Source organism: Schistocerca gregaria, chromosome X (assembly GCF_023897955.1).
Source record: "Schistocerca gregaria isolate iqSchGreg1 chromosome X, iqSchGreg1.2, whole genome shotgun sequence".
NCBI classification, from domain to species: Eukaryota; Metazoa; Arthropoda; class Insecta; order Orthoptera; family Acrididae; genus Schistocerca; species Schistocerca gregaria.
This window is the reverse complement of record NC_064931.1, coordinates 220,630,760-220,643,383: the sequence shown is the minus strand read 5'-3', so window position 1 is coordinate 220,643,383 and position 12,624 is coordinate 220,630,760.

Genomic DNA, 12,624 nt, shown 5'->3' with positions numbered 1-12,624 from the left:
CCTTGTATTTAATCTGGCCTATTATTTGTAAACTTACGTTATTTCAGTTTTATATTTAAATCTAAATAAAAAAGAGACGCTTTCAAAGAATTGTGTCAATTGTACTGCCTTATCTCAAAGTTACGGCCAGCATCTAAATCGGTTGAATACATTCCTTCAGTTTCACGTGTAATTCATCAAATGATTTCATTGACTTCCTGAAGTAATTTAAAAAATTGTCTTCGTTCTTTCGCAGCTTCGGGAAACTGGTGTAAAATGCTCCAAACGCCTGCCGTAAAGTGATGAGAGGGTGCTCCCAATGAATTCTAGCATTCCTCCTTTGCTTTTCATTCTTCTATAGTTAAAGAACACGGCAATTACTTGACTTCTCTCCATGATCACTACTGAGCCCATGTACGGAAGAAATCACAAAATCTGAAGTGAACCGTGTGAGGATCGCGTATGTATGAAAGGGTTACATTCGTTTCGGTTGCAACTGAAAACGAATCGAAAAGAACCGAACGGAACCGCATATGTGTGAAACAAGCCTTACTGTTTCTATTAGGTACCGAACAGACTCCGGAGCACCGTATAACATTTGTCGGCAGTGACCGATAAAGAACCGAAAACGAACCTAACCAAATAGAACTGCATACGTTGAAACAGGTCTTAAACCACGACACACGACAACTGGGACGTTATTGTCTCACCAATGCTTTACCAATTCTTATGCTATGTGTTTGTTGTTCCTTTCTGTCAGTACTGTTATTAAAATCGCACTGATCGGTTTTCCCATTTTCTATAATAACAAAATAGTTCAAAGCGGTACAAATTTTACGAATAAAAGTTACTCCTTTTTTTTTTAAAAAAAAAAAGAAAGGTCAATATGAAAACGAAAAAATTTAGCAATGTTGCTAAGACAAACTCATAATATCATTTTTTTATCGGTTACTAGTAAAAAATAAAAAACACCTCTTATAACGGAGACCAGGCAAATACCAAAAAATACCGGTTATTCACAACAAAAATACTGATATCGGTTTTAACCGGTTGGTTTTTCACATCTCTATGATGGACAATGACTACGCCCCTATTCTCAAAAATGGACCACAAAGGCTCAATAATATTAACATCTGCATATTGTGGTGGCCAGGTGAGACGTGAAAATATATCCTCGCGCTCAGAAAACCAGTCCTGGACGATGTGAGCTGTGTGAACAGGGCCGCTGTCATCTTGGAACCCAGCATCACCATTCGGGGAAACCCGGCCGGAGTGGCCGTGCGGTTCTAGGCGATACAGTCTGGAACCGCGTGACCGCTACGGTCGCAGGTTCGAATCCTGCCTCGGGCATGGATGTGTGTGATGTCCTTAGGTTAGTTAGGTTTAAGTAGTTCTAAGTTCTAGGGTACTGATGACCACAGCAATTATGTCCCATAATGCTCAGAGCCATTTGGGGAAAGAACATAGTAGCATGGAACAGATCTATTCAGCAAACATGATCCCATAATCCTTTGCAGTAATTTGACATTACAGACCAGCCATGGAACCCGTGAAATACCATGATATGGCATCACCGATCCCCTGCCATGTTCCACTCTTGAGACATAAATTTGTCCAGAAGTTGGCAACAGTATGCAACAAGACATCTTCGACCAAATGCCTTTCTCCCTCTACTCCAAAGTCTACAACTACATCTGCATCTGATCTGTACTCCACAAGCCACCTTTCGGTTCGTGGCGGAGAATACCTTGCTTACCTGTGTCACTTCCCTTCTTCCTGTTCCAGTCTCGAATAGTCCGCAGGAAGAACAATTGTCGGTAAGTGTCCGTCTGGGCTCGAATCGCTCTAATTTAGCCCTCAAGGTCTTTTCGCGAGATATACTTAGGAGGAAGCAATATACACTCCTGGAAATTGAAATAAGAACACCGTGAATTCATTGTCCCAGGAAGGGGAAACTTTATTGACACATTACTGGGGTCAGATACATCACATGATCACACTGACAGAACCACAGGCACATAGACAAAGACAACAGAGCTTGCACAATGTCGGCACTAGTACAGTGTATATCCACCTTTCGCAGTAATGCAGGCTGCTATTTTCCCATGGAGACGATCGTAGAGATGCTGGATGTAGTCCTGTGGAACGGCTTGCCATGCCATTTCCACCTGGCGCCTCAGTTGGACCAGCGTTCGTGCTGGACGTGCAGACCGCGTGACACGACGCTTCATCCAGTCCCAAACATGCTCAATGGGGGACAGATCCGGAGATCTTGTGGGCCAGGGTTGTTGACTTACACCTTCTAGAGCACGTTGGGTGGCACGGGATACATGCGGACGTGCATTGTCCTGTTGGAACAGCAAGTTCCCTTGCCGGTCTAGGAATGGTAGAACGATGGGTTCGATGACGGTTTGGATGTACCGTGCACTATTCAGTGTCCCCTCGACGATCACCAGAGGTGTACGGCCAGTGTAGGAGATCGCTCCCCACACCATGATGCCGGGTGTTGGCCCTGTGTGCCTCGGTCGTATGCAGTCCTGATTGTGGGGCTCACCTGCACGGCGCCAAACACGCATACGACCATCATTGGCACCAAGGCAGAAGCGACTCTCATTGCTGAAGACGACACGTCTCCATTCGTCCCTCCATTCACGCCTGTCGCGACACCACTGGAGGCGGGCTGCACGATGTTGGGGCGTGAGCGGAAGACGGCCTAACGGTGTGCGGGACCGTAGCCCAGCTTCATGGAGACGGTTGCGAATGGTCCTCGCCGATAGCCCAGGAGCAACAGTGTCCCTAATTTGCTGGGAAGTGGCGGTGCGGTCCCCTACGGCACTGCGTAGGATCCTACGGTCTTGGCGTGCATCCGTGCGTCGCTGCGGTCCGGTCCCAGGTCGACGGGCACGTGCATCTTCCGCCGACCACTGGCGACAACATCGATGTACTGTGGAGACCTCACGCCCCACGTGTTGAGCAATTCGGCGGTATGAAACTTCCTGGCAGATTAAAACTGTGTGCCCGACCGAGACTCGAACTCGGGACCTTTGCCTTTCGCGGGCAAGTGCTCTATCAACTGAGCTACCGAAGCACGACTCACGTCCGGTACTCACAGCTTTACTTCTGCCAGTATCCGTCTCCTACCTTCCAAACTTTACAGAAGCTCTTCTGCGAACCTTGCAGAACTAGCACTCCTGAAAGAAAGGATATTGCGGAGACATGGCTTAGCCACAGCCTGGGGGATGTTTCCAGAATGAGATTTTCACTCTGCAGCGGAGTGTGCGCTGATATGAAACTTCCTGGCAGATTAAAACTGTGTGCCCGACCGAGACTCGAACTCGGGACCTTTGCCTTTCGCGGGCAAGTGGTTCGCAGAAGAGCTTCTGTAAAGTTTGGAAGGTAGGAGACGGATACTGGGAGAAGTAAAGCTGTGAGTACCGGACGTGAGTCGTGCTTCGGTAGCTCAGTTGATAGAGCACTTGCCCGCGAAAGGCAAAGGTCCCGAGTTCGAGTCTCGGTCGGGCACACAGTTTTAATCTGCCAGGAAGTTTCATATCAGCGCACACTCCGCTGCAGAGTGAAAATCTCATTCTGGAATTCGGCGGTACGTCCACCCGGCCTCCCGCATGCCCACTATACGCCCTCGCTCAAAGTCCGTCAACTGCACATACGGTTCACGTCTACGCTGTCGCGGCATGCTACCAGTGTTAAAGACTGCGATGGAGCTCCGTATGCCACGGGAAACTGGCTGACCCTGTCGGCGGCGGTGCACAAATGCTGCGCAGCTAGTGGCATTCGACGGCCAACGCCGCGGTTCCTGGTGTGTCCGCTGTGCCGTGCGTGTGATCATTGCTTGTACAGCCCTCTCGCAGTGTCCGGAGCAAGTATGGTGGGTCTGACACACCGGTGTCAATGTGTTCTTTTTTCCATTTCCAGGAGTGTATTTGTTGAGTCTTCTAGCAACTTACATTCTCGGAACCTTAACAGTCTACCATAACATTATGTAGAACGCCTCTCTTGCAGCGTCTGCTAGTGGAGTTAGTTGGTCATCTCTGCGATACTTTCGTACTTACTAAATGAATCTGTAACGAAACGTTGTGCTCGTCTTTGGATCTTTTCCATTGTCTCTATCAATCCTACATGGAACAGATACCAAATTGACCAGCAGTATTCAGGTATTGGTCGAAGAAGCGTTTTGTAAGTTACCTCCTCTACTGGTGGACTGCATTTCCTGGAGAACCTCATGCTGGCATCTGCTATTCCTGCGATTAGTTTTACGTGGTTGTTGCTCCGTACGCATACTCCCAGATATTTTATGGAAATAACTGCTTCCATTTATTGTTCTGCAATTGTCTAACAGTGTAATTATAGAAAAAATGGAAATTTGTAATAAGGACTATGGGACCAAACTGCTGAGGTCATCGGTCCCTAGGCTTGCACACTACTCAATCTAACCCAAACTAACTTACGCTAAAGGACAATACACACACCCATGCCCGAGGGAGGACTCGAATCTCCAACGGGGGATGCCGCGCGAACCATGACAAGGCGCCTGTGACGGTACGGCTACCCCGCGCGGCTGTAATAATGGCTTTTTTGTCTGTGTATACGAAATGCGTCACATTTATTAAAGCTGAGAGTTAAAAGCCGCTCTTTTCTCCAAGCATCGATCCTTGCACGTCTCCCCGCATTTCGCTACAATTTCTTACGTTGCGACTTCTATGTGTACAACAGCATCATCCACGAAAAGCCTCATTAACTTCCGATGTTGTCTACTGTGTCATTTATATACACTGTGAATCATAATGAACATCTATAACTTCCTTGGGGTATTCCCGAAGTCATTTTTACGACTGAAGCCTTGTTGAGAATGACATACTGTGTTCTGTTTGCTAGAAACTCTACAATCCAATCACATAATTGGCCTGATATTCTGTACGCTCGTATTTTTCTTCATTAGGCGGCAATGCGGAACAGTATCTAGTGCTTTATGAAAGTCAAGGGACATGGAATCTATCTATGTATATATTATTTTTTAAATCATGATTTTCACACCAGCTATATTTCACTTTATTGCACACGTCCAGTTTCAGTCGCACAGCAGACTATCTTCAGATATGAAAGACACGAAATTATCATGATGCGCGGGACCTCTAAGCTACTTGGACTGAGTATAACTTGAGTTTATTATACACTGACGGAATGTTGTACATCGTGGAGACCCTTAGGTTGTTAAACAATCGTTTGTCACACAGCAGTCCTCAGCGAATGGCAGTAACGGACTTTGCAAGACAAATGTTCCGCATCCTGGAGACCCTTACAAAGTTCTAAGAGCCCACATTTCGAAATGAGTAAATGTACCAAGAGACGTTAATTCCTCAAAATTCCGGAAATAACCACAAGGCTAAAATTAGATACATTCAGTCATATAGAGGATTCGTGACGATCTTTCTTCCGGCGCACCATCAGCGAATCGACCAGAATTGTGCACCCTCAACCACAAATTTGCGTAGTACATATATTTTATTTATTTGTTTTCCTGGCGAGGTTAGCGCCACCAGCCCGCCTCTTATATCAAGTCAGGTATTCTAATTATTTTACATTATGTTCATGACGACACACGTCTTACAATGAGCCTTACATTTATTGTAAGATACAATACATAGAAATACGTAGAAGTGGACATGAAGAGCAAGAGAAAATGGGAAGCGATAGAGCACTAACAAAGTGCGGAAAAAAGTGCTGTCGCTAACTTAGAAGCGAAAAAACGAAGCTTAACTAAGGAAAGGTGGAAGCATTTGCTTAATGTTCGACTGAGAAAGACTGGCCACATGTGTTGCCTTTACAGGTCAAAGTTATGAGGCTGACTAAAGCAAGTGCCTCAGACTTTACTTGAGCGAAACATGGCACTGAATTACACTGAGGGGACAAAAGTCATGGGGTACCTCCTAACATCGCCTCAGACCTTTTGCTCGGTGTAGTGCAGCGACTCGATGTGGCATGGACTCAACAAGTCGTTTGATGTCAAGTGCAGAAATATTGGATTCGTTAACACGATTTTCTTAAATTTATTTAGCCGAACCACAGCTAATAGATCAAAACTGAAATATGCAAAAATGTTTCTCTGCAAGTGATCTGTTTTTCTCCTTTGCCGCGTTAATATCTACAACTACGTACACTACTGGCCATTAAAATTGCTACACCAAGAAGAAATGCCGATGATAAACGGGTATTCTTTGGACAAATATATTATACTAGAACTGACATGTGATTACATTGTCACGCAATTTGGGTGCATAGATGCTGAGAAATCAGTACCAAGAACAACCACCTCTTGCCGCAAAAACGGACTTGATACACCTGGGCATTGAGTCAACAGAGCTTGGATGGCATGTACAGGTACAGCTGCCCATGCACCTTCAACACGATACCACAGTTCATTAAGAGTAGTGACTGGCGTATTGTGACGAGCCATTTGCTAGGCCACCACTGACCAGACGTTTTCAATTGGTGAGAGATCTGGAGAAAGTGCTGGCCAGGGCAGCAGTCGACCATTTTCTGTATCCAGAAAGGCCAGTACAGTACCTACAACATGCGGTCGTGCATTATGCTGCTGAAATGTAGGGTTTCTCAGGGATCGAATGAAGGGTAGAGCCACGGGTCGTAACACATCTGAAATGTAACGTCCACTGTTCAAAGTGCCGTCAATGCGAACAAGAGGTGACCGAGACGTGTAACCAATGGCACCCCATACCATCACGTGGGGTGATACGCCAGTATGGCGAAGACGAATACACGCTTCCAATGTGTGTTCACCGCGATGACGCCGAACACGGATGCGACCGTCATGATGCTGTAAACAGAACCTGGATTCATCCGAAAAAATGACGCTTTGCCATTCGTGCATCCAGGTTCATCGTTGAGTACACCAACACAGACGCTCCTGTCTGTGATGCAGCGTCAAGGGTAACCGCAGCCATGGTCTCCGAGCTGATAGTCCATGCTGCTGCAAACGTCGTCGAACTGTTCGTGCAGATGGTTTTTGAGTTGCAAACGTCCCCATCCGTTGACTCAGGGATCGAGACGTGGCTGCACGATCCGTTACAGCCATGCGGATAAGATGCCTGTCATCTCGACTGCTAATGATATGAGGCCGTTGGGATCCAGCACGGCGTTACGTATTACCCTCCTGAACCCACCGATTCCACATTCTGCTAATAGTCATTTGATCTCGACCAACGCGAGCAGCAATGTCGCGATACGATAAACCCCAATCGCGATAGGTTACAATCCGACCTTTATCAAAGTACGCATTTCTTCTCCTTACATGAGGCATCACACAAACGTTTCACCACGTCGATCAACTGCTGTTTGTGTATGAGAAATCGGTTGGAAACTTTCCTCATGTCAGCACGTTGTAGTTATCGCCACCGGCGCCAACCTTGTGTGAATGCTCTGCAAAGCTAATCATTTGCATATCACAGCATCTTCTTCCTGTCGGTTAAATTTCGCGTCTGTGACACGTCATCTTCGTGGTGTAGTAGTTTTCATGGCCAGTAGTGTATATGCACTGCAAGCCACCTTACGGTAAGTGGCGGAGGGTAACTTGCACCACTACTTGTCATTTCCTTTCCTGTTTCACTCCCAAATAGAGCTAGGGAAAAACAACTATTTACTCATATATAGCCCAGTATGAGCCCTAATTTCTCGTATCGTATCTTCGTGGTCTTTGCGCGAAATGTATGTTGGTGGCAGTAGAGTCGTTCTGCAGTCAACTTCAAAAGCTGGATCTCTAAATTATCCGAATATTGTTTCTCGAAAAGAACACCGCCTTCCCTCAAGGGATTCCCATTTGAGTATCCGAAACATCTCCATAATCGTTACTTGCTGTTCGAACCTATCCGTAACAAATCTAGCAACCTGCCTCTGAATTGCTTCGATATCTGCCTTTAAGAAGAAATCAGCTCAATTTCGATTACGCGATAAGTCAAACAAATCTGAGGCTGTAAATTCAATTAAATACTTAGGGATTACAATTACAAATAACCTAAATTGGAATGATCACATCGATAAAATTGTGGGTAGAGCAAACCAAAGACTGCGATTCATTGGCAGAACACTTAGAAAGTGCAACAGGTCTACCAAAGAGACTGATTACACTACGCTTGTCCGCCCTATTCTGGAGTACTGCACTGCGGTGTCGGATCCGCATCAGGTGGGACTGACAGATGACATCGAAGAAGTACAAAGAAGGGCAGCTCGTTTTGTATTATCGCGAAATAGGGGAGATAGTCTCACAGATATGATATGTGAATTGGAGTGGCAATCATTATAACAAAGGCGTTTTTCGTCGCGACGGGATCTTCTCACGAAATTTCAATCACCAGTTTTGTCCTTCGATTGAGAAAACATTCTGTTGGCACCCACCTACACAGGGAGAAATGATCATCACGATAAAATAAGAGAAGTCAGGGCTCGCACAGAAAAATTTAAGTGCTCGTTTTTCCCGCGTGCCTTTCGAGAGTGGAACGGTAGATAGACAGCATGAAGCTGGTTCATTGAACCCTCTGCCAGGCACTTTATTGTGAATAGCAGAGTAATCACGTAGATGTAGATGTAGATGTAATCCAACCTGGTGCGGATCCCAAACACTCCAGTAGGGCTAGAAAACGAGTCGCACTAGCGACCTAAATGCTGATCATTTATATACAGAATGTTACAAAAATGTACCGCCAAACTTTCAGGAAACATTCCTCACACACAAATAAAGAAATGATGTTATGTGGACATGTGTCCGGAAACGCTTAATTTCCATCTTAGAGCTCATTTTAGTTTCGTCCGTATGTACTGTACTTCCTCGATTCACCGCCAGTTAGCCCAATTGAAGGAAGGTAATGTTGACTTCGGTGCTTGTGTTGACATGCGACTCATTGCTCTACAGGACCAGCATCAAGCACATCAGTACGTATCATCAACAGGTTGGTGTTCATCACGAACGTGGTTTTGCGGTCAGTGCAATGTTTGTTTACAAATGCGGAGTTGGCAGAAGCCCATTTGATGTATGGATTAGCACTGGGCAATAGCCGTGGCGCTTTACGTTTGTATCGAGACAGATTTCTAGAACGAAGGTGTCCCGACAGGAAGACGTTCGAAGCAAATTGATCGTCGTCTTAGGGAGCACGCAATATTCCAGCCTATGACTCGCGACTGGGAAAGACCTAGAACGACGAGGACACTTGCAATGGACGAGGCAATGCTTCGTGCAGTTGACGATAACCCTAATGTCAGCGACAGAGAAGTTGCTGCTGTACAAGGTAACGTTGACCACGTCACTGTATGGAGAGTGCTACGGGAGAACCAGCTGTCTCCGTACCATGTACAGCGTGTGCAGGCACTATCAGCAGCTGATTGGCCTCCACGGGTACACTTCTGCGAATGGTTCATCCAACAATGTGTCAATCCTCATTTCAGTGCAAATGTTCTCTTTACGAATGAGGCTTCATTCCATCGTGATCAAATTCTAAGTTTTCACAATCAACATGTGTGGGCTGACGAGAATCCGCACGCAATTGTGCAGTCACGTCATCAACACAGATTTTCTGTGGACGTTTGGGCAGGGATTGTTGGCGATGTCTTGATTGGGCCCCATGTTCTTCTACATACGTTTAATGAAGTTCGTTATCATGATTTCATACGGGATACTCTACTTGTGTTGCTAGAACATGTGCCTTTACAAGTGCGACAAAAATGGTTCACATGGTTCAAATGGCTCTGAGCACTATGGGACTTAACATCTGAGGCCATCAGTCCCCTAGAACTTAGAACTACTTAAACCTAACCAATATGCTCCAATAAATGCTTCTATGTAACTGCATTATCCGTCTGTTTGTGACGCTGGGAAACCGCACTTTCTGGATAACAACAGTAAATTACTGTGGATATTATGAACGTTGTTGTGGTCTTCAGTGAGTGTTGTGACCCATTCAGACTGGGTCCACTTACTGTAGCACCGGCATCTTGGAGGCTTATAAGTGTGTGCAGCATTGCTGCTGGATTCATGCCATTTGTCCTGCCAATTATGAGTTTAATCAGTCCCATTCTAAATCTCACATATTACACTGTTACGTTTTTGAAATGCCTCCAAGATAAGGTTTTATCGTAGGTTACAACGAGATATTTCGTAGCTTCTTTCGGTGACTTTATAGGCCTGTTCGATGTTGTTCGGGTTCTGCGTTCTATTTCTGTGTTGGAAGACTATTAGCTGGGTTGGTTTTTATTGCGTTTTGTTGGATTTACCACAGCTGTAGCCACGGTTCTATTTCGTTGAAAAACTGGAAATCCATCCCCAGCAGACTATTAGGCGTTTGGGCTTGGCATCTACATACCGTACCGTCGATATAAGTGCCAGCCCTTCGTTTCATATAGTCTGCTGTGGAATGTCTACTGTATAGAGCGACATTCCACAGCAGACTATATAGAACGAAGGGCTAGCACTATACAGGGTGTTACAAAAAGGTACGGCCAAACTTTCAGGAAACATTCCTCACACACAAATTCCCTGGAGTAGAGAAACAAGTGAAAGATGTTATGGACGTGTGTCCGGAAACGCTTAATTTCCATGTTAGAGCTCATTTTAGTTTCGTCAGTATGTACGCTCAATGGAGCACGTTATCATGATTTCATATGGGATACTCTACCTGTGCTGCTAGTAAATGTGCCTTTACAAGTACGACACAACATGTGGTTCATGCACGATGGAGCTCCTGCACATTTCAGTCGAAGTGTTCGTACGCTTCTCAACAACAGATTCAGTGACCGATGGATTGGTAGAGGCGGACCAATTCCATGGCCTCCACGCTCTCCTGACCTCAACCCTCTTGACTTTCATTTATGGGGGCATTTGAAAGCTCTTGTCTACGCAACCCCGTACCAAATGTAGAGACTCTTCGTGCTCGTATTGTGGACAGCTGTGATACAATACGCCATTCTCCAGGGCTGCATCAGCGCATCAGGGATTCCATGCGACGGAGGGTGGATGCATGTATCCTCAATAACGGAGGACATTTTGAACATTTCCTGTAACAAAGTGTTTGAAGTCACGCTGGTACGTTCTGTTGCTGTGTGTTTCCATTCCATGATTAATGTGATTTGAAGAGAAGTAATAAAATGAGCTCTAACATGGTAAGTAAGCGTTTCCGGACACATGCCCACATAACATATTTTGTTTCTTTGTGTGTGAGGAATGTTTCCTGAAAGTTTGACCGTACCTTTTTGTAACGCCCTGTATAGAGAAAATAGTAGCGGTCGTATCGCACTTCCATGGGCCACTCCTGGCGGTACCCTTATCTCTGTTGGAAACTCGCGTTGCTCGTACCCTCGTTAACAGCCTACAATTGAACACCGTGTCAAACGCTTTTCGGAAATGTAGAAATATGGAATCTGTCTGTTATCCTTCATCCACAGTTCGCAGTATATCATTTAAGAAAAGCACAAGCTGAGTTTCACGTGAGCGATGCTTTCTAAAGGTGGACATAAGCTTTCGGCCTCGAGGAAATTTATGACATTCGAACTCAGAATATGTTCAAAAATTCTGCAGCAAATAAGATACTGGCCAGCAATTTTGCGGATCCGCTCCTTTACCATTCTTGTACACAGGAGTCATCTCCGCTTTTTTCCAGACGCTTTGGACTTCGCTCTGGGCGAGTGACTCGCAATAAATGCAGGCTATGTAAGTCGCCACTGTCATTGTAAAACCGAACTGAGATGCCATCCGAACCCGGCGACTTAGGCCGGGGCAGACAGAAAGCGGTATGGCGGCGCGGTTCACGCTACAGCAGTTGGCAGCGCCTTTCAGAGGCGAGGGACGCAACACAGGGAGTTCACACAGAGCGGCTGACAACGGTACACGAGAAAAATCAGTTTTCCGAATTTCTTGTTGTAAAAAATATTGTATGTAAATCAAGCAAGAAAACGTCAACTCCTTTAGTCAGTTTTTCGGTAGATATTCTCTTCTTTTAAAAAAAGTTGAGAACCACTTCTTTCGGTTTTATGTGTTTTCTTCACCAAAAAGTACTTCTCATCCTAGTTTGAAAAAACTAATTGGTACAAAAAGTTGATATTTGCATAGCTTATAGTTTCACATTATAGCTTGATGATGGAGTGTCCATTTTGTCGATGTTGCTCATAGTTACTGTGATACCTACTTTCCAAGTACTCTGTAGCATAAATTTTGAAGGGCTTGCAGTGAAAAATGTAGTCGCTGGTTACTGTACGTGTCGTTCGCATTATGTTATATGTTGCTCCGAACTAAATGTAGCTAATATACCGATATTGCTTTTAACTTTGGAACGAAAGCCATATTTCGGTACAGTATTGAGAAAATAGAAGTACTTTATTTGTGCGCAATGGCGCCGAGCGCTCAGCCGTGGCATGCATCTCAGTCGTGGAAATACACATTTTTCAAATTAGTGATCGCCAGTTATTATTTTTCTGGTTACTGGAAGAAAATCATGGGGAAGAAGACATTCTACTGCAACAGTTGTGTAATGGAAAAGTTGAAATACAATCTTTAAGACAAGGCTTGACAAATCTTTCGTTTACGACACTTATCAGTCGTTATTTATTAAACGGAGACACAGCTCCGTTAGT